This window comes from Tiliqua scincoides, chromosome 5 (assembly GCF_035046505.1).
Source record: "Tiliqua scincoides isolate rTilSci1 chromosome 5, rTilSci1.hap2, whole genome shotgun sequence".
Classification (NCBI taxonomy): Eukaryota; Metazoa; Chordata; class Lepidosauria; order Squamata; family Scincidae; genus Tiliqua; species Tiliqua scincoides.
In genome coordinates this window covers 32,013,432-32,035,788 of record NC_089825.1, presented here as the reverse complement: position 1 = coordinate 32,035,788, position 22,357 = coordinate 32,013,432, and the positions used below count along the sequence as shown (strand labels likewise).

The 22,357-nt window shown below is 42.5% G+C and overlaps 1 protein-coding gene and 1 pseudogene across 4 annotated transcripts in view; both read left to right on the top strand.

The window, feature by feature from the left end:
* Window positions 1-22,357, top strand: part of DGKB (diacylglycerol kinase beta) — a 271,357-nt gene that overhangs the window by 216,449 nt on the left and 32,551 nt on the right. The gene's annotated exons all lie outside the window — the stretch shown is intronic.
* Window positions 5,728-5,847, top strand: LOC136655178 (5S ribosomal RNA; annotated as a pseudogene).

Below are 22,357 nucleotides of genomic sequence, written 5' to 3'. Positions count from 1 at the left end.
TAGCCACCTTGGGTGCCCTTCGGGGAGAAAGGCAGAATACAAATCTAATAAATAAATAAATAAATAAATAAATAAATAAATAAATAAATAAATAAACTCTTAAGCTGACACAGGCTCCCTTGCACTGGCTTCCAGGTGTTGCGAATGTGCTGTTAAGCACAAAGAGGAGGGATGAAGGCCTGGGGGGAAGGGGAAAGAAGTTGGAAAGGATCAAGTGGCACAAGACCATAGGTTATGTTTATATTCTTTGTAGCCTGGAACTGTGTCACCAGACAAGGTCACTCGGTTCCAGTGGGGAAGCCTGCCTCTCCCATTGTAAAGTTACGTAATAGACCTGGGGCTAATTCCCAGGCCACAACACACACACTTGCATGCTTTGGCCGATGCAGGGAGTCCAAGGCTAGTTGGCCGAAATGTAGTGATCTCACAGTTTAGAGAGAATGCAGAGGCAGAAAAAAGGGTCAGTGAGCCAACCCAGAGAAGGTTAGGCTGTAACCTCAGCCACTTTTCAGGGAGGGAGGCAAAGTAAGGATGGTTTCTTGGAAGGCAGCTCTGTGGATATGGAGCCTCAGCTTATAGTATTTGGGGAAAAGAACATGGAGAAAGGGAGAAGAATTTTGGAAAAGAAGCAAGTGGTTTAATACTTGTTTGTGTTGTCAGCTGGCACAGCAATTTTGGGGTCATTGGAGGGACTGGGGTCCTTGACACGGCACCAACAGGTTACGATCAATACAAGATAGAGGTGAGTGTGCAACAGCGAAGGTTCTGTGACCAACTTTTTCACAGAGAAATCTCCCATTGGGCATCCTAAGAGTTTGTTGTGGGGTGACCTCATCATTGACTCTTTTTTTGTTCCTTGATGACCTACATTGCTTATCCCCAGTGAGTATGATAAGCTCCTGTTGGGTATCACCCAGAGAACGGTATGGCTGGAGATTTCTCAATTGCTCAAGAGACCTGTGTCTGGATTAGCACAAGACTCTTGATTAAATTTTCCCTGAAGCTGATGATGGAAACCAGGAGCTGAAAGGACATATTTTGTAAATTGCAGTGGTCCTGTTTTATCTCAGCACCAGGAAACTCCTATATCTATGTGGCATTGTGGCAACATGGGTCACACTTGCCTGGCATTAACCCAGTACTGTGTACATGTGCATATTAGGTAACAATTTCCCCTCTTGGTGATGTTTTACCACAGACATGACCATTATCTCATTAGATTTATATCCACTGCGTGGTTGATTACTCACCATACTTCTGGAACAACCCGCTTACAGGCTCATCAATCCAACCATATAGTACACAGCTAATATTAGACCTACCTGTTATCCAGTTGCAATTGAAGAGCCCAGCAGAACTCTTTTTTTTGGAGTTTTGACTCTGCCAAAATTTGCCCTTACAGGTTCACAGGACTGTATTTCCTTTCCTATCTTGGGGGAGGGGAGGGTGGGTTGGAGAGACAGACAAAAAAGAGTGGATGAAAAAGACTTGTCCCACACATTCATGCATACGCAGACTTAAAAACATCAACATAAAGAATGCGATTCCCAGAAAGAGAAGAGGAAATATAAACTAGATCTAGGTAAACTTAAATAACCTAAGAAAGATGCAATTAAGAAAAATGCAATGGAGTGCAATAAATATCGAACGCCACACAAAATTCAGATGGCAAGGCAATAAGAATCTGTTCTGAGGCCCAAAGACCCAGAATCCATCATGTCCATTATGGAGGTGGTTTCCAATGAAACGTCCCTTGCCGAAGAGGACTTTAAACATAGTCCTTTTCCTTTTCGCCTGATGATCCATGCTAGCCAATTCCAACCTGCAGCAGAAACACATCAGCAAAGTAGCTTTCTTAAGCAATGCACAGTATCTACAGTTCAATTTAGGGCATCCCTTGTTGGTGGGATCTGCAACAGATGGTGAGGTACCCTTGCCGAAATTCTGTTAAGCGAGCATATGCCTCCACGTCGCTGCAAAGATTCTAAAATTGGGCTTCAAGGACTTCTGATAACGAAGACCAACAAAAAAAAGAAGTGCTTTAGCAACACTTGTGAATGACAGCCAGTGCATTTGTGACCCAGTTCCTTGGAAGTGGCTGGTACAGAAACAGTTGGCACTCGACTTTAAATAAAACTATAGAACTCTTTCAGCCTCTCCACTCTTGCTGTGTAAATGTGAAAGTACTGTAAATCCTGTTGACAGTTATTGCCATATCTATTGGCACACAGTCAACAGCTATTTGAAAAGTGTTGTACAGCAGAGCTAGTGCCCATTACCTGTCTCCCTATATTTTCTTACAATTTATTTTCACCCCAGCAGGCAGCACCTCACAATGTCATTAATTTGTAAGGCAGCCTGTGCTTTCCAATGCCGTCTATTTACAATATGCTTATGTAAACAACCCCGTAGTTTACTGGCAATGCATTAAGGTGTCAGGAGGAAAGTCCCCATTGAAAGGCAATGGGGGGGGGGCGGGAGGAACAGGTTAAGCAGGTCACCCAAATCCTAAGCTAGCTGCCTCGGCCTCTAGTAAGTCCTTCTCCCTTTAACAGGCAGCAATTCCTAAATCATCAATTGTATCAAACAAGACAATGGCCAGAGTTGATTGAAAAGACAGTAGAAACTCTTTTATAGCTGAACATAGAGCTGGGCGGGGGGGGGGGGGATAGTTACAGAAAAGTATTGGCAAGAGAGGGGTGTTTTGAGTAGGTACATGTGTATTAAAGGATGTTGTGTACATTCTGAGCGTGTCAGGAAACAGTCATGCCTTGTCTAGGGAGACCTAGATGGGTGAGTTGGAGGGTCAGAATTGGAAGGACTGGTTGAAGGCAAGCCAAGGTCAGGAACTAGTTCACAGTAAAACTCACAGAGGACACGAGTATAGTCAGGGTTGAACTGGTCTGGGCTTGAATACCCAGGGAATCAGTCAAGAAGTAAGGTGAGGAAAGCCTGTGTTGTTCCTCAGATGAGTTGCTCAGAATAACTGGGTGGTCTGGAGGAGAACATTTTCTAGAGTCCAGTAGTTGATAGGCTACAGCCATGCAGTACTCAGTCTGAAATTGTACCGCCAGAGCACCCTTGATCTATGAAGCTCAAATGCCTCTGACTTGCTGATGGGCCAGGATGTGGGTAGTATGGGAGGTTACACACTGGAGACTAAGTACCTGGGGCCCCAATTCAAGACACACAGAGAGGTGAGGGTGAAGGAAGCCTTGAAGATTCCTGAGTGTCCTTGGACCAGTCACTGTCTCTCAACCTCACCTACCTCACAGGGTTGTTGTGAGGACAAAAGGAGGGAACTATGTACATCACCCTGAACACCTTGGAAGAAGGGTGGTATAAAAATGGGGAAAAAATAAGGAAGGAAAACAGAAGATCCAAGAGTAAGCTTTACCAACTGAGCAGAAACATACAGTCTGCTCTGCTGTTGTGCCTTACAGTAGGTTTGATTTCAAAATCAGCTGGTAAAGCTTTTCATTTATTTCCAGTATTTATATTCTGTAAACATATAATTTCCGTAAACATATAATCAAGGCAGCTAACAGAAACCAACGCAAAATAAAATAATAGTGAAACAAGTATCAGTAAAATAAGACAACAGCCTCAAAATTGAACACCAGAATAGTCAACTCTTAATTTTAAATGCAGTTAATGCCATTGAAATAAAACAGTCATTGCAGTTCTCCAGAAGGCAGGCAGTGATGGACCTCCTTTGAGGTGCTGTCCCAAATTCTGGGCAAGAATATCACAAAGATCCCATTGTATCCACCTGCTGCACATCTGATGACAGGGAGATGCAGAAGAAGCTTCGAAAGTGGATCGGAAAACTTTGGTAGGTTCATATCAATCCCAATCTCATCTGTATCTACTCAGAAGTAAGTTTCATTATAGTCAATAAGGCTTACTCTAAAGTAAGTGTGGATAGGATTGCAGTTTCTGTCCCCAGACTGTTCTGGGCTCTTTAAAGTTAAGTCCTTGAATTTTGTGTGGAAACAAAATGGTAGTCAGTGCAAATGAAAACAAAGTGGGGTTATATGATCTCATCTACTGGGTCCTTACACACATTTTGCATGAATTGAACTTTCTTGTCTTCCAGGGCTTTACATATCTAACTGGAAGTGACTTGGGCATGAATGACTAAGGCCAAGTGTGTTGAGTAGTTGCATTACCTGCCAACCATGAAGCTACAGGAGCTTGCTGGTAACTTGTCTACTCTAGCTCCCAGCATTTCAGCTGCTGATAGATTTTCAGAGCATTCTGCAGAACATCAAAGCAAAATTTAAGAGGCCATAAATAGGTAAAACTTGCCAGACTACTGTTATCTATTCACAGTGGCCTGGTTCAAACACAGCAGAATGACATGGTCAAATGGGTTATACCATTTTGGACTGCAGGTGGGGGAAATAACGTTTTTGAATGCTCCATCAAAAACTTCCTGCAGATAGAAAACCAGCTCAGCAGGCAAAAAGTTGTATTGACACTTTTCTCCCTGCTATGCTAATTCTTTATTTGCAGGGAGTTTTATTTTTACTGGGAAAGATATTCGAATCCACTACCTAATAATGCGTAGCCTTTGTATCATCCTTTTGGATGGTCCAAACATTTTGCATGTATTATCTTGTTGCAAACCTTACAACCTTGATGCAAACCCTGTAAGTTATTTGCCATATTATAGCTAGTGATTGAGAGGATATGATTTGCCTGAGGCCATCAAGTGAGCTCATGAAAGCACCTGTAGTCTTGAACAGTCCATCATACCAGGTTATTCTCTTGTATTTGCTGCCAATCAGTGCTGTGTCCAAAAGGCTTTGGACTAGAATTGTTTCACTTCTTCCTTTCCTTTCAGTGAGCATTGCCACTGCTACCCCCAGTGGGGCAGAATAAAAGCATGTAAAACAAAGAAGGCTTTCAGATGGGATTAGATCTTCTTTGGAGGACATTCACCCACCCTTCTTTTTAGATTGTAGCCCTTTTGGGACAGGCAACTGTTTTGCTGTTTGATTTTCTCTGTATACTGCTTAGTGAACCTTTTGTTGAAAAGCAATATATAAATATTCTTCTTAATAATTATTATGATATAATACAGTCATGTCCAGTGGCAGGATAATGTTGCCAGTTATATGAGGCTGATTAAATGTGGTTTTCAATACTTGCCATAACCATATAAAACCGCAATATGCACACTGAATTAAACTCTTGTCAATATTACCTTTCACATAAATGTGGAAGGGACTTGACATTTTATATTGAAAAGCAACTAACAAGCATTCCTGCTAAAAACTAGTTATGTTTCACAGCATCCTGTGAAGAATATGCAGGAATCTCTCATTTGTATTTTGGAAATCTATTAATCTCAAGATCCAGGTGTCCAGGGCAGGGTTAAATGGATAATATAGTGTCAGGCGTCTCTAGGGAACATGTGTCTGCAGTTAAACAAATTGAATAGCGATGACAGATTTTGCTGCCACCTCATATAAAGGTCAGCAGGAGAAACCATCTATTTAGCACTGCAAGATATAACGGTGAATCTTAACCAAACCCAAATTCAAGTGCCTTATCATGCTCCATTCAATTCTTTTAATGTAATATTCTTTTTATTGTAATTTCTCACTGTCTGAAGCAGTCCTTTATAGAAGAGCCTGATATATATCCATTTCTTCAGTGGATCCAATCTTTCCACCTCAAGATCTGTTGTTGATAAAAATCAGCTATGTTGTCATAGCTCATTATGGTAACTGTTACCCTGCACATGCCTGATCTTGTCTGATCTCAGAAGCTAAGCAGAGTCAGGCCTGGTTAGTACTTGGATGGGAGACCACCTGGGAATACCGGGTGCTGTAGGCTTATACCAGGGGTGTCCAAAGTTTTTGGCAGGAGGGCCACATCGTCTTTCTAACATTGTGTCAGGGGCTGGGGGGGGGGAGGGAAAGGAATTAATTTACATTTAAAATTTGAATAAATTTACGTAAGTTTACATAAATGAATATATTAAAGATGAACTTATATGAATGAATGAAGGTCTTGCAGTAGCTCAAGGCCTATAAAAGACCTTGCACAAAGCAAGGCTGGCCTTTCCTTTGCTGCGGCTACTGCATGACAGACGTGAAACAACAAGCAGTGGAGGGAGCCTTCATCCCACAGCTCATGCGAGAGGTCAAACAGTCGCCCTCACAATGAGCAGTTGCGTCGGGCCAGTGTGGGCTCCAACAAATCTCCAGAGGGCCAGAGGCTCATTGGAGACTGGGGGCTCCCTGAGGGCCGCACTGAGAGGCCTCGAGGGCCACAAGTGGCCCCAGGACCGGGGTTTGGGCACCCCTGGCTTTTACCATAGTCTTTCAAGACTGAAGGTTGCCAACCATGGTATTTTAACTTTCTATGCTAATTTTCAATAATCATATGTATTATTTTCCCAAGGAAAGAAACACCTGTAGCAGTAGGCTAATTATTGACATTTTTAGCAGCTTTTAGAAGAACAGTAACGTGTCCAAATAATTTATACCGAGAAATTTTTTAGAAGCACATTGAGAAATAACTCCTAAAAGTGTCAACAAAAAGCAAAGAATGTATCTAAAAATAAAACAGATGTTTTGAATTTGTCAATTAAAAAGAAAAAAAACTTACAAAAGGATCATAACAGAGTTTATGTAGCTACCTGCTTTTCTCCTCTCTAATCTTATTTGCGTATTTCCCTTTATCTTAATATTTCCAGCAGTATGAAATCAGAAATGAGTTTATAAAAACAAAATGTAAAGACTTGATATGTAATGGCCAATTTTATGTAATGATGATATGCAACCACACTTCCTCTTAGATTTGAGGAGTAGCTTCCCAACTGCTCCAGAATGTTGCCTTTGGAAAAGGAAGATGTGCAACCCCAAATGCTGGCCAAAGTCTGTGGTGAAAGTATGCTGTACAATATGGGTGGTGGGGGGAACCAAATAGGTGGAAGGTTGCAAGGATTTACACACTTGGGAGTAAGTTCCTTGAACTCAATGAGAGTTTAAGGGCTCCTTTTGTGCTCCTAGGAGCCCAATCCTATCACCCCCCCTTCCTGATGCAGCCATGCCCAAAATGGGCACACCGTATCCAGCAAGAAGGGGGCAAATCAGGAGGCTTCAATAGGGAATTTATATCCCCTTAGCTGTGTCTAAGCCTCCAGATCCACAGTAGGTCTCCTTGGACCTGCACTAGCAATTTTGCTAGCACAAGTCTGAGGAACGAAAGAGGGCGAGGAGGCTGATGCTGGAAAGCATAGGATCTGGCACATGCCTGTGGTGCCAGATGTACCCCTGTCATGACATGTATCCTCCCTGCCACTACCCTACCTTCTCTGGAGGGTATAGGCATCTCTGGTGATGGTCCTGGAGTGCTGCCATCTTGCAAAGCAGCACTCCTAAAACTGTCCCTGAGGGAGCACTGTACTCTATCAGTGGCCATTTTGTTTCACCCAATCTTCAATATAAGTATTGCTATATCCCTGCCAGAAGTCTGATTGAACCCAAGTTGCGGGATTGAGGCCGAGAACGGGATAGGATATTGGTGTGTGCTGCTGCTGCTGCTGCTACTGTGCTCTTCCTGTTCCCAATCCTCCTCCATTACCGCCCTGTTCCAACCCTTCCCCACGTCCTTCCCACTCATACCCCTGTGCTGATTTACCAGCACCAGTGGGCATCCTTGATGGACCTGACTACTCCCCACTTGCAGCAGCAACCAGACCATATCCAACGGCATGTCACATTTTGTGAGAGATGTAAAGGGCCTTATACCACCAGAAAGTGTGTTCTGACAGTTTAAAGTCCTGTTAGGATTGGGCCGTTATAGTGTAATGTTGTAAGATACATACACATGAATAAAGACCATTGAACACAGTGGGGCTTACTTCAGAGTAAACAAGCAGAGGATTGTGCTGTTAAGATTTACCTGAAGACTACACATGCATCTCCTCAGGCGCACACGTGCAGGTGTTGCTTCCAGTAATAATTCTTAATATATACAATTTTTTGAGGGTACAAAACGCACACGTGTTCTCTTTATGGAAGCATTGCAACCACTGTATAAATTGAATAACTATTGTTATCCTCGTTTTGCAAATCAGGAAGACTGAGGCTGAGAGGGTGTGACTTACTTAAGGCCACCCAGTGAGTTCATAGCAGAGGTTAGATTTGAACCAGGGAAGTCCTGATTGGCAGCTCAGTCTCTATAGCCACTATAGTACACCACTCACATACATATGCACATTCTAAGTAAAGTGTAGGACAAAGTGCAATTCATCCATCTCCTCTCACCTCTTCCTTAGAATGTCTGGAGATGCACAAAGTATAATGTTTCAATACTAATCCATAAGCACAATGTCTCAGTGCCGATATAGCAAGTTGTGCATATAAAACTTTGCATCCTACTGTCAAGTCCCGAAGGCTCTATTTGTTGGGTGGGCATTTTGCTGATGCCTTGCAATGAAAAGTTGTTTGAGTCATTAATTCATCAGTCTTTTGTAAGGGCTAAGGTTAGGTTACATCTTTCCCACACCTGGCTATATAGCTGCCCACATCCCTTTAGATGTACTCCTGGGTAATGCTTCTGCAGCACAGGAGAAGATTAAACATTAAATCTAGCAAGGTTGGAGTAGGAAGATTTATTGCAGCACTTAATGAAAGCTAGTGTCTTTACTTTTTACAGACTTGAAGTGAGGTTTAATCAGAACCTTACAAATGGTAAGTGCTAGGATTTGGTTGGCAAGAAGTCTCATTAAAGATGAAATGGTGTCATACCAAAGTATGATATTGTCGGTACATAGGCTGCAATGTTACTGAAATTAATAGAGCACTACCCACAACTTTGAGTATGCTTTTTTCATAGTTTGTACAGTTTCTCACTGATTCTGTGATTTTGTTTTCTTAATATGCATTGTGTCTATCACTGGTCCTCCATTTAATTATGTATTAATTAGTTATCTCAGTAGCTGTAAAAAACAAAATACAAATCTAAAAGCACAATCAGAATGCCAGCTCCTTTTCTAGTGCTTTAAGGCAATTGCTCAATTACAGGATCAGCAGAGCAATTTAAATTTTAAATCCTGAAAGTACAACATAAAGGCTAAGAGCATTTTTCCTTTAGTAAAATTACTATTCACCTGGGGAAAATCTAGATTCCTAATGTAAGCATAATGGTGCTTAAACGAAAAATTAATGATCTACTTTACAAATTGCACAATATAGCTCAGTGCATGTTTACTTGGAAGTAAGTTCCACTGGGTCCAATAGAACTGGCTTCCAAATAAGTGTGCATAGGATTGCAGCTTTAATTTATGCTTTCAAGCCAAGCTCTCTCGAAATGCCAACCATCTGCTGGCACCTTCTAAAAGACTAGAAATCAGACAATCCAAACCTAAATTATTCATTTTGTAATTTTTTTACAAGCATACCATTTTTTCAAAATCTACCGTGGAGTTTCAAAGTCCAGTCCTTAATACCTGCTATTTTGCACAACAGTGTGTGATTGTTGGAAACAAACTATTCACAGAGGCTATCAAAACATGGGTGTGGGGTTGGAGACAGTAGATGTGATGCCACTGACCACAGTGTCTCGTGTGTTGACTGTATATAGTTTTAATAGTTCCAGCAGAGCTCAAAGGGGGAAGATTAAGATTTCACTGTGAATGTGGCCATCTGGATTATACCTATAATAGTAATATACCGTCCAGTACAAATACTGCTGGTATTCAATGCAATTGTAGTACATTGGGAACGAAAGTGATACATGTGGCACAGAATTCACTCCGCAGATCTTCTATTCTATCTGACCACATTCATTGGTGGTTGCTTATTTCTGGTATTCTGCATGGACTGTGTCTTGGAATCCCGTACAGTTTTCTCATGCACAGAGTGGAACTCAAGGCTGTACTGCAAGTCAAATGACAAGTCCCATTCTGTTAGATTGCACTGTGTTGCTTTTTGTTTGGGCTGATTTATTCAGCCTAAAAGTCACATCTGTATTGTTAAGTGAGTCACATGACGGATGAATTCAGAGTTGGCTCTGGAAGAAAGTGCGAACAGTGAATAAGAATTTACAGGCTGATCGTTTCACTGACAGAACTAAGAGAAACACATTTAGATCTCTCTGTGCTCTGCCAGATAAATATGAACTAAGCAATCTAGGTTGGCCCTGCACTTGGCCTTTTTATGTAGATGCATGCTGAAACATACAAATTACAAGAGTTCAGTGCCCATTGCCATTCATTATATCTTCCTGACTAGTTTTAACAGAGCATCTTCTGCAAGATACTTGATAGTTTAGAGCATTTTTTTTTCTTCGTCTTCTTTTTACTTTTCTTTTATTAGGACATGCAGAACTAGTTCACAGTATAAATTTTAACTCCATGCAGTGCTGACCAAGAGTACAGTCAGACATACAAATAATATCTCATTTGATGTAGGTTCTCCATCGGGTACACTTGTGTTTCTGGAGCAATTCCTGAGATTGTACTGGCTAAAAAGCATTCAACTAGTACCATTAAAAAAGTGCAGACAACATCTGCATGTACAGCGTAACAGTGTTCTCAGAGATCTTGGGTCATATAAAATATGACCTACCCAAATGCAATCTGGGGAAACTTGGGAAATAACCATTGGTGATAAAATTGACAGACCAAAGCAACTCATATTTGGATTTATTTATAAATTTATTGTTTCATAACTGGATTGCAGCACATCTAAATTGTTCTTAAAGTTTTCATTTGCACAAGTTTTGTTTTTCTAGTGCTTCATAAATAGAAATCACCTTTCTTTAAAAAAAAAAGATTGGTTTATCCAACCTGTGTGTTCTCTCTCTCTCTCTCTCTCTCTCTCTCTCTCTCTCTCTCTCTCTCTCTGTGTGTGTGTGTGTGTGTGTACACCATCAGTTTCACCAACATGGCTATTGCATACTATCTAATTTGATATCTTTTTTCTACTAGTTGGCAAACATTATTCTGACATGGCAAATCACTTAAGTTTACTATACATTTGTAACAGGCATGTTCGGTGGAAAAGAAGTAGTAAGCTTGTGCCTGGATCACAATAACAATATTTGAATGTGTTGGTGTTAGAAGTCTAGGAATGAACAGCAAATCTCTCGAATAGGTTAAGTACCTATCAGAGAACTAGAGTGAATAGCAACTTGCAATAATGCATTTGATTAATACCTATTTGTTGTTGTCTAGAACACTTGGGTTTTATTAGAACAGGAAAAAAAAAAAAGGTCCCCAAATTGTATTGCAGGCCCTATTGTGCTATAGGAAAAAAAGTGTGGGATTTGTACTGTTCCCATCTTGAGGCCGTTCTAATGAAAGAGGGGGAAAAAACTGTCGAAAGTGGATGTGGCAGAAATAAAAATGTTTCTATCAGTGTAAAACTTTGAGCAGTTCCCTTGTCATGTTGGGAATACTAGTAAAGCAGCTCAATCCTAAGTGCCAGTGCAGCACTGCAAAAGGTGCACTGTGGGAACACCAGTGCAAATGGCCAGTGGCCCCTCACACGTGCCTACCCAGGCTGTGCTGGAGCAAGTAAGGTGGCAATAGGGGAGAATCATGGGTGGTTTGGGGAAGATCAGGGCGGGGATCATGCCAGGCAGGGGCAAGGTTGAGAGTGGGAAGAAGTGGATCGTGGTAGCAGCAGCAGACACCAAGATCCTATCGCCCTTTCTCAGCACAGACCTGCCTCCAAGTCTCCTCCTACTTACACCAGCTAAATAAGGGCCCAATCCTATCCCATTTTCCAGTGCCGGTGTAGCCGTGCCAGTCGGGTGTGCAATGCATCCTGTGGTGGGAAGGCAGTCATAGAGGCCTCCTCAAGGTATGGGAGCATTTGTTCCCTTACCTCGGGGCTGCATTGCGGCTACACCGGTGCTGGAAAGTTGGATAGGATTGGGCCCTAAATTACGTAGCTCCAAGGAGACCCATTGGCAGGCACGTAGCCTACCAGGAAGTAAACAATAGAATATCACCATTGGATGCAAGGCGCATTCTGTTGATGCTGCTGCATCGTGTAAACTTGTGGGGAATAGGACTGGGGCCTAAATGAATCTTGGGCACATTTCTCTGCTTCATTGGTGGACTATGTATAATTTAGTCTCTGATCTAGTTTTTAGTCTTCCTGTAGTATCTTTCAGCTAAAGAGAGTAATAGAACAATCTGACAATGAGTCTAATGTACTCATTGGTCTATATCTGCTCCTGATATTAACTCTTTGTTTCCAGTGTCATTACAGAAAATTACATTAATTAGATTTATTCTGAAACTGTCTGTAGCTTTTTCGCCCATTCTTGGAATTAGTCATTGGCCCACATTTCTTCACAACAAGAAAGGTCTAGTCACTGGTTTCAATTCTGGCCCAGGCAGGATGCTATTCAGTTCATTATAATATTCGCTGTCTCCCCTTTGTAGAGAAGGTCTCGAATGAAGCAGTCAGCAATTTTAAATGCGTTAAAATCCCATCTCAGTGCCGTCTTTCTATCATTACTGGTCGTTTAAAATTATGACTCCTGTTGAACAGTGTGCCAACACTGTGCCACAGACTTTATCCACGTCAGAAGCGAGAGGTTTCACCAACATACTACAGGTAGGTAGTTAAAAGAGCTGACCCAACACATGTCACTCAAATGCTTTCAAAATGAGTCTTTGTGTAAAATTGGCAACATAGTAAAATGCAAGCATGCTGACCCTCATAATGCACGTACAGAACAAGCAAGCATTACATTCCAATGTCATTTCTTTGCAATGTAGGCACAGACTGTCATAAAACTTTATGGTGGCATGTAGCAGCCAAATTAGCTACAGGAAGCAAAGCATTGATAAAGCCCTCTTTAAATTTGCAGGAATAGATTATGGCTTTCCAAGAAAGTATTTAGAGAAGCAGAATAGGGCAATGGAAAGTGATCGTCTCTCCAGGCATGTTTTAAATACACAGGGCATCATCTCTTTCTTTAGGAACACACAAGAAGACATGTAAGCATTTCCATAAGGGCCTAATTAGGACTGTCTATAATCAGTAATTCCTTTTTAAATCCTATTCATATCTACACTTCTTTGACTGTTGGGAATTGCAGATACTTAGGAACAGGATGACTCTGTGTAACCAGCTCACTGCTATGTAGAAAGCCTTGACATTGGTCCCCTGCATCAAGAACAGACTTTGCATTCTGAAGTGAAGGTTTCATTGTTGAAGGGGCCAGTTCTAGCCGGCATGCACACTGTCACAGTGTGTGCCACAAGGGTGGTAGCCATCACAAAGGGCACAATCCTAAGCAGGACTACACAGAAGTCAGTCCTATTTTGTTCAATGGGGCTTAGTCTCAGGAAAGTGTGGTTAGGATTGCAGCCAAAGTGTCATAAAGCACTTTGCAGTGGCATAGTGGTTGCTGGGGTCAGTGAGGAAGCCCTCGCATGCTGGCAGAAGGGGCAGCACGTGCCAGGCATGGTTAGTTCCATGCTGAGTAGCATGGAGGTGGAAGTGGGCAGAAAGGGGGCAGAACAGGGGCGAGGGTGGGTGGATCAGGCCTGGGAGGAGGTGGGATCGGCTGCACCAGTGCAGGCTGCTTCCTATCCCCCACCCCCAGGCCTGATCCACCAACACAGGACAACGTTGATTTGCACCAGCAATATAGCTCTCGATGGTCCAAGTTGATCTGTTGCATGGACTGGAGCTTTTCCTGGGGCATAGGGGCAAATGTCCCCATTTAGACCTACCCGCTAAATGCCCCCTGTGGAATGCAGCAGGCCTCACTGTCCCCACTGCATCAGCACAGACTAATTTGTGCAGGATAGGACTGCCCACCTTTTTGAATTCCAGAGCAAGCCAGAGAATCTATTATATACCCAGTACTGTTTGCCATAATCTGGGATGCACCTGCCTTTTGCCAGTGTCTGATTTGCTCAAGTCAGTGTAGGACCTGTAGGCAGTTACTCCACCCTTTGGGGAAGAGGGTTAGACTATATAACCTTTTGGCCCTTACCAGTTCCTTGACACTTTGAGAAATGAAGTGTTCCTACTATTATTATACTAACTTTTTTAAACAAAGTTTGGGTTTGTTCCTTTATCTGCATATGCCTGGGATTTTTGTTGCATTTTTCTATGGAGATACAGTCAAGTCAGGTAGGAGGTTTTCAGAAAATGCGACTCTTGGAATAAATCCATAAATTACTTCTACAGGCCGAGTCTCATTATTCACAAGGGTTCAGTCCCAAGAACTCACGTGGATGGCAAAAAATGCACTAAAGCAAGTCATTAGGTAGACAGTCCATCAATCAGTCTCTCTCCAGGTGAGCCAGCGACCCCTCCCTTCACCCAGAGCAAAGTGATCTTTCTTTCACCTGGTCAAGGGAGGGGTCGCTTTGCCTTGGGGAGAGACTCAACAGGCTGCCCTCTCTTGCATTAACAAGGCTGCTGTTAAATGACTGCTTTCCTTTAATTTAAAGGGCCCTTCTCATCAAGTTGAGATAGAATAATCTGTGGAATCTGTGGATAATTAGGTTATACCTGCAGTCCCTTGCATGACTTTCTCTACAATAGTAAGAAAAGCAGTTTTTAAAACTGTGATTTTAAAGGGATGCATTTTTCCCCTTCTCCAGGGATCAGCACATTCTTTCTCATTTGCAGTGGCCATTTGTGTTGAGTCAAATCCGTTTATAAAAAATCCGTGCATAACAAGGTTGCACCTGTATAGTATTTCAGAAATTCCTATGTCTGCAGTGCAGTAGGGGAATTCATGTAAAAAAACATCCTTTGAAGAACATGAAGCTGTCTTTTCTTACACTATTGGTCCATCTAGATATTCCATACTTTGTACACAAAGGTGTCTTTAAAGGCTGGGTAGACCCCAAGGGAGCTGGGAGTCCTTAAGATGTGCACTAGCTACAGAAAACAAGCTGTTCTCAGATGTTAATTTGTGTGTTTTCCACATGACATTGACAATACAAGAACAATTCCTCACGTTACAATGAGAACAAGAGACTTCCCCATTGTAACTTAGCCCTTTCAAAAGTTCATGAGAATTATACCTTAAAGCAGGGGTGCAACAAGACAATACTGACAGAAAGGAGTGCAGGTGCATCTTCAATTCCATTATTAAATGAACACCGACAGCTTTCATGACACTTTTCTGTAGTACTCCAGAGATCTTAGATTCTGGTCTGCATTAGAGACTTCTAGATATCCACCAGTGCTAAATGGTTCAGCCAAAGGAATCTTTCCTGGATAACCCTAATGTGCAGATTGCCACATATAATAATAAATGGATAACAGGAACATTAAAATGTTTGGAGGGCTAATAGCTTTTATATGGCTAACCTAAAAGCTATGTTGTTTGCTTTGATTTGCTTTCTAGCATGCAAATCTTCCTTTGGTGCTCATAGTAACAGAAAACAAAGAAGCAGTGGGGGGAAATTAAAAGCCATGACTAAACAACAAATATAATTTGTTTTTACGTTTGCATAAGTGTCCTGCCTTGATTTGATTAATCTGTCCAACACTTCCAGCAGAGAATCTGTGGCAATTTTGACTAGTCTTCAGACAAGTTGATTCTGTTTGGGTATTTGATATTACAGGCTATTGGTGAATTTGTTTTCTGCACTGACAGTATCACCTCAATGCTATTCCCAGGACCTTTCTCATTTTATTTATACAGTGCCATCAGTTTCCTTGGTGCCAAGATTTGATTCATACTGAATCAAATACTTTTTCTTCTGCAGACTTCCAGATTTATTAAAATGCGAAGCTAAATATTGCCCATGCCAACAAAGAAGTCAGTATGACTTCTGCAGAACTCTAAAATATAATAATTATAATAATAATAATTAATAATAATAATGGATCCATTCTCTGAATGATTCACGCATGCTATAAGGCTAGCGGCTAGCAATACTCGCGATCCAAAGGAACAACTTGGCCTTTGTCCTCCCATGTTGTTAGCCTCTGCTTTGCTTCCTTCAAATTGAGGAAATAATCAATAATACCAGCTGCAGCCGTTTCTGTCCCTTTGTCTGGCAGTCAGTCATTTTCAACTGCAAAATCAAATCCGCAAAGCAGCTTGCAATAACTGGAATTAGCGAGACACAGATGCCGGTGACACTTCCACAATGTCCCCTTAGAACTGGGAAGTCTTCCATGAGCGGGAAGGTAAGTTTTCACATTGCTTGCTTTAGGCTTTGTTTGCATGATCAGAATTACTAATGATTATATACTTGGGATTAATTCATGGTAGTTAACAACCTTTCATTAGACCCTCAGGTATGTTCACATTCTCCTACTGCTAACTCTCTCAGGTCAGTTTTGAGTCACATTGAGCCTGCAGTAAATTTTCAGTCTCTAGTTTTGCATACACAATGAGATCCTGGTCTTCCTTACACAGGTACTTAACAGAGGTAGGTACTAAAGTATTCCCGGGCTCTGTACTACACTTGAATCTGAAGGCTGATCCCACTTGGTTCTGAAGGCTGATTTTGTTGGATGGTTTTTACCCTGGGATACATGACTGGTATGTGAATCTTTTCTGCATCCAAATCCAGTCTAGATTGACACTCTTCCTAGAACCCTGAAGATTCCATGTTGCAGTAAGAGGCTGTAGCACTTTGCATTGGCCATAAAACAAATACACTTTTCTTAACTCTGAAATATGTTAAACCTGGTTTTGGAAATATATTTCTTATGGGTACTCTCAGAGAGAATTGGTTTAAGATCTTTGCATGATAGTTCTTTCTCTGGCATATGTTCATCACCGCATCAAGAAATTTCAGAGTCATTCCACATGTGATCATTTTAATGGGCAAAATGATGCGCATACCGCTCCATTTTGTATAACTACGTAAATGGCAATGCTTTACTGCATCATGGATTCCCATGTTGTCTTTCCACAATTTTTTTTAAGCTTCATATATATTCTACATAGAGTCCCATAAAAGTTTTTTGAAGGTCTAACAAATACACTCCTCACTATGCTGCGTAGAGCAAGCTTATACCTGTTTAATCAGAAGTAAGCCCTACTATGTTCAGTAGACCTCACACCCAGGCAAATGTGGATAGGCTTGCAACGCTAAGTGGAGGAGTCTACTGCGGGAATCCACCTTTTATTGTAGCTGTATTAAATACATGTGGAGGAGAAGATCCATTTGATAAGGGGTGCTTATCCAGAAGAAAGGGAACAAAGTTTGCTTACTTGAGGAGGCTTCATTGAGTGCTCCCCGTGCAGGTTAATGCACACGCCCCATTAGCATGACTGCATCAGTACTAGAGGAATTAGATAAATTTGGACCCTAACTGTATTAATTGGGCAATCAATAATATGGTGCACTACTCTAGAATGCCCATTGTACTATACTACAAAAAGGGCAATTTCATGAGCACAGCAGATGTGTTTGTTTTTTTTCTAGCAAGATGATGATCATGGAAAACTGTTTCCTGATTTTGTTTGCTCATTTGCAAAGTCTTTTAAATTGCTACTATTTGACATGAGTATTTGCCGAGGGACTGCTTTTGTCAATGAATAGTGAGCAACATCCTCTTTGAGATCACTATAAGGTGACTGTATCACTGTCATCAGACAGAGTTCTTAATGGAGGGACAAAATTCTGCATTCATCTGAATAACTATAAATTTTGTATGTAGGGTATGTTTGTATATGCACTTCTTTAATCCTTTAGGCTTATTTTCCTTTGGCTTTACTCAGAGGAATCAACTTTGTTTTTATAATTGGATATCAAGAACCATTACCATTTTGTTGAATTGGTAACAGAAATTAATCCTGAGCAAAAAAAAAAAAAAAATTCCCAGAGTTTCTTAACTGTTAGGGTAGGTAGGGGCCAGAATCAAGGAAATTGGGTGGTATTAGAAGAAGCCAAAATATGCACAAACACATATACATGTCACCAGGGGTAGATTATATTCAATCATGGATTCTTTAAAAAATAATAATAAATTGTTAGAACATAAGCAAGGTTTCTGACTATTCTGAACAAGTGATGCCCCACCATACAAACCAATATGAACAAAGTCAGGTTTGTTACCTATTTAGGTTAAACTGCTTACAGTTCAGTCATCTGCATACTTGCTTGGGAATAACTCTCGTTGAGTTCATTGGGGCTTAGTTTGCTCTCAAATAAGTGTGCGCAGGATGTCAGCCATCATGTCTCAATAATGCTTTTCACAAAGGGAGATGGCCTTCTGTGATTTCCAGCCCAATCCTATTGAAAGGCAGCACTGGCTGCTGCAAAAGCACCATAAAGTGCTTTCAATCAGCACAGGAAGCCTGTACGTCAGCAGAACAACAAAGGCCTGCTGGTGCAGTGATAAATGGGGCAGGGGAGGGTGGAAGTGGAGTAGATGGGGTGGGGTGTGGGTGGATTGGGCCCAAGAGGGGGGTAGGTTCAGCTGTGGCAAATGTTTTTACATGCAGGCAGTCTGATCACCCACCCCCCTCCATCACCACCATAAGATGCAGCATGAATCTTTTTGGCACAACTGCATTTGTGCTGGTAGTAGGGAATAGGATTGGGGGCTTCATTGCAGTAAGGTAGACAAATTAGGTGGTAGTTCCAAAGGCTTCATAGAAAAGGTGGACTTGGAAGAGGGATTTGACGGAATTTAGAAAGGAGGCATCTCTTGGATAATCTGGGAAGAAGTTCCAAGCCTAAGGGGCAGCAAGTGAGATGGAGATAGAGCATGAAGCCTGAGGGTGGTGGAGCTGGAGGAGTATTGCAATATATAAGAGCTGAAAAGTAAGGTCTCCTTACTTTTCACAGAAAGCTTTGGTGCAAGGACAAGAAGTCTGTGCTGGAGCTGGGAGTGAACAAAGGTGATTTACAGTGATATCCTCCCCCCCCCACTTCCTTGCTAGTGCAGCAGTGCCAAAAAGTGCATGCTTTTTGGGTGCTACCCCTGCTAATTGGGTAAGAGGCACTTTTTCAAGTGGGTGCTCCTTTTTTTAGCAGGGAGAGAGTAACTGGCCCACCTCACCCCAGCACTGTCTGTTCTAGTGGCTGCTTGCTGGTATTCCTTTGCATATTTTTAGATTGTGAGCCCTTTTGGGACAGGGAGCCATTTGGTTATTTGATTTTTCTCTGTAAACCGCTTTGTGAACTTTTAGTTGAAAAGCGGTATATAAATACTGTTAATAATAATATGCTGTATCCAGCAGGGGGCAGATCAGGAGGCTTCTGCAGGGGGAGGGAATTTAAATCCCCTTACCCCGTATAATCCTCTTTCTCCATGATGGGTCTCCTTGGACCTGTACCAGTGTTTTTGCTAGCACAGGTCCAAGGAGAGATCAGGACTGGAGAGGCTACAGAAAAGTGAGATAGGATCTGGCGCACGCCGCTGTATCCACCCCCTCCCACAGCCTCCTCACCCAATTATACCTTCTTCCTGCCTCCATTGTGCCTTCCCCCTGGAGGCTGGGGATAAGAATAGGCCCTCAGTTTGGCTGTACTTGTTGTAAGAGGCGACTAAACAGCCACCGGGTAGATGGGACTTGATAGCCTGGGAAGGTAGCTCATCTGAGAGAAGAAAAACTCTGATCCCAAACCTCTACTGCATTGTGGCTACATCCAGTTATGGAAAAGGCTTCAGGAGTCAACCTCGAGGCAAAATCTGGAGCCAGAGTCCCTGAGGCAGTTCATGGCTGAACACAGTCACGCTCTGGCAACTCCTGCGATGCCGCTGGAACCAACCGTATTGGCCTCTGCCTTTCCATTGGACCATTTCAGCGACGTGGAGAGGGGGGATTTGCTGCATGGGTAACAGCCTATCCTCCATACCTACTTTACCCAGGCTTTGCGCACTGGAGAGGACACTCTGTTCCAGAGCCACCAATCAGAGCGTGACGCCATAGTCTTCCAAGACTGAAGGATGCCAACAAGATGTGTCTTCCCCCACCCCCTCCTGTCTTCTCTGCCATATTATCTGCTTCGATAGGCCTCTGCAATTCTGGTGACGCATATGGGAAGGCCCAGACCTTCTTGGCAGTTCACTACTTAGCACACTGCCAGAAAGCACTTTATGACTGCTTTTCAGCATCTCCTGCCAGCAGAACACATGTTCCACTGGCAGCTGAAGCCCATAGGAGAGGTACAACACGATCATTTGAAATGAAATTTGTGGTGGTAGAGTTATTTCATAGGTTTTTCTATCTCTACATGTAAATTGTCTTGAGTAATGATGTCAGTGCAAACTTATGAAAGCAAAATTCACATCTTATAATAGAGTGCTAACATGTCAGAACTAGAAAAACAGGCTGATAGCTGAGTTGAAGGAAAACATTCCAGGTATGGATACATGTTGAAGCAATTAGATGATTGTATGGCCAATTTCTAAATTTGTCAGAGTAGGCTGGTTTTGTACCATGCTGGTACAATTGGAGGAAAAATCAATTACAGGTTATAAGCCATGATGTGAATGTGCAACCTCCTGATTTTAGAAATGGGCTATGTCAGAATGCCAGATGCACCAGGATGCAGGTTATCTGGTGTGCTCCCTGGGGCATTTGGTGAGCCACTATGAGATGCAGGCAGCTGGACTAGATGGGCCTATGGCCTAATCCAGCAGGGCTGTTCTTATGTTCTAATTTGGCCAAAGTTCAGAAAATTATGGTTTGGTTAAGATTTGTTATGGTTAAATAGGCCATGAAAATGGATATGGTGACGAATGGTAACCACTTAATTGCATAGCCAAACTCTGCTCCTGCTTCCTCAGCCTACATTTTAGCCCACTTTTGGGGTTGCAGTGAATTGATCTTGGAATTCCTGTAAGTCAAACTAACAGGGAAAGCAGAGGAATAAGTTCTGGAATTGAGAATATGTAGAATGATTATGTGGGCATTAGGCAGCAATTAGATGGTATTTTCGTTGTATTTTGTGTGAGTGTGCTTGCAAGAGAGAAAACTAGAGGCATCAATGGTATCAAGACTTTGTCTTGGCTACATGCCTAGAATTCCAACATTCATTGCAAAATAAAAAACACCAAATTCCCCAGATGGAAACAGCAATAGATTTGTTAATATCGTTGTTACCATTGCTACTCTCTTCTGAAAAAGGAGACAAATTGAGGCCTATTTTAGACAAGAGTAGTACAATTGTCTTTAATGACCAACTGCTTTGTTCCAGAGAAGTTGCTATGTTAGTTTCTTTGCAGCAAATACAAAAAATTCTCTGGCACCTTAAGACTAATTGATTGCAACATGAGCATTTGCTCACAAATCCGTCAGATGCATTGAGAAATATTTCCATTCACACCGTCAGAGATGCGTGCAACACATCAAAAGCAACAGGCGTCACTCACTAACATACACTCTCACACACACACCGCAGTGTACATAAGGGAGCCACAAGATACATACCTGAAACAGCACTAACTTGAACCATCCTTGTTGTTTTCTAAGCCAATGTGGAACATGAGCAGCACTTGTGAAATGACTGGAATTGGAAATGCAGTGGTCTAAGCAAGAGCATCACAGCAGGTTAAAATGTTGTAAGACCGTACACCCTGATCCATTCTGAGCTGGATGCACCTCAATTGATTGTTAAAATCCTTCTCTACCTCAAGTAGCCCAGGACAGCAGAGGTTCTACCTCTCATTTTGGCATCAGGCTTATGAGAGCCTGTGGAAAACCTGGACACAGGGTTTACACCCATTGCTTCCACTTGCATTTCTGGGGTCAGCCAGGTGATCTGAAAGTTGGTTTTGATGCTCAGCCAGTGCCCTACCTGGCTGAGCCCTGACTCCCCCTCCATTTAATCCTTATAGCAACCCTAAATGACAGTGCAATTCTAATTTGCGCTGGAACAGATAGGCTAGCTGGAACAGGCAGTTTTGGGCTGGCTGTGGCTCAGCCTAAGGCAAGGGGAAATTATTCTCCTTACTCTAGGGAACGCTGCAGCAGCCCCAATGGGGCTGCTTGGATCTGCGCCACCTAAAGAGGTGGCGCAGATTCAAGCAGCCCAAGACTGCTCCGAGATGCCTGGGAATGGGGAAAGGATCCGGCATAAGCACCAGATCCCACCGCACGCCCTTCCCCCTCCAAAACACCCCATGCCCCCCTCTTCCCCACCGTCCCCTCTTCCCCACCGTCCCCATGCCCCCCAGACCTCCACACCAGCCAAGCTCAGCCAGGGCGGACTCACCGGTCTCGGTCAACATGGAGACTGGATGCAGCCTCCACGGGCCGGCATGCATCCCTGCGCCAACGCAGCTGACTTCAGAGGAAGTACAAACATGCTTTACAGCACATTTGCAGGCCAGTGCAAGGGACTTGCACTAGCTGAATGCTCCTTTTAGATTGTGCTCTGAGTGGCTGGCCCAAGATCACTCAGTGAGTTTCACAGTTGAGCTTTGTT